Raw genomic sequence first — 1,074 nt, forward strand, 5'->3', positions numbered from 1 at the left:
GCTGGCCTGCAGGGCCTGGGGAGGGTGCTGGGTCCTCATGCTGCCCCCCCAGGGCTTGTTCCCGAAGAGCTTCCACCGGAGGAAGAGCCGGCGAGGCGCGGCGTGGCGCAGTGCAGGCGGGAGCTGTGTGCTCCCGGCACCGGGTACCGCGTCTGCCGGGGCTCGTGACCCTCAGCCAGTTCCCAGATGCCAGGCCTCCCCGTGGCCATACTGACATCCAGTCCAAAGACATCATCGCAGTCAGAGGGCAAGCCCTGGCCAGATGGCTCGGTGGGTTGGAGCGCCATCCCGTACACAAGGTAGCGGGTTCAATTCCCAGACAGGGCACATACACACCTGGGTTGTAAATTTGATCTCCGGACGGGGCGCATAAGGGAGGCAACCAATCGATGTTTCTCTCTCACATCAATGTCTGTCTGTCACTCTCTCTCTCTCTCCCTTCCTCACTCTGAAATCAATAAACGGTCAATTCTCCACTTACACAAAACAAGACCTTAACCAGCTAGGTCGCCATTGCCAAACTATCTCCACATTCTATCATTTTCCCAGAATCCCATCCCCCCTAATTCCAGAACTATTTACTGGAAACAAGAAAATGTACAGAAAAATAACGTCTAAAAAAAGCCCTGAATCCCACCACGAGCAGCAGCTGTTATTACATGTACATGTTCCCTCCAAACATTGCACTTTAAATTGCATGCTCATCTGAGACCACTGTTCACATCCTCCTCTTTTCATGCGTTAGAACCACAGCACTTCCTGTATGTTATGAGCATGATTCATAGGTGTAAGTGCACTGCCACATCCCTGGAACCCTGCCTCCCCGACATGCCATCATTTCCTTTATCTACATCCCCAGTCTCCAACCCTCATGCAGGACGCTGCCAGACACTCTAACCACCACCCTGTGCACGAAGTGTCCCCACCTTCTGAAGGGATGTATGAGGAGTTCCTGAGAGGCAGGATTGCTGAGTTACAGGATGTGAGCCTGTAAAACACGCCAGGTCGCGCCACCAAGCTGCTTTCCAGACGGCGGGCAGCGGGGTATGTAAGCGCCTCTCTGCAGTATCCTAA

At 53.9% G+C, this 1,074-nt stretch overlaps 1 protein-coding gene across 1 annotated transcript in view; it reads right to left on the reverse strand.

Annotated features, from left to right (window-relative positions):
* The window catches only part of FAM118A (family with sequence similarity 118, member A), a 22,950-nt gene that overhangs the window by 13,567 nt on the left and 8,309 nt on the right, over nt 1-1,074 (reverse strand). The window lies entirely within an intron of this gene.

Source organism: Myotis brandtii, unplaced genomic scaffold (assembly GCF_000412655.1).
Source record: "Myotis brandtii unplaced genomic scaffold, ASM41265v1 scaffold952, whole genome shotgun sequence".
Taxonomy (NCBI): Eukaryota; Metazoa; Chordata; class Mammalia; order Chiroptera; family Vespertilionidae; genus Myotis; species Myotis brandtii.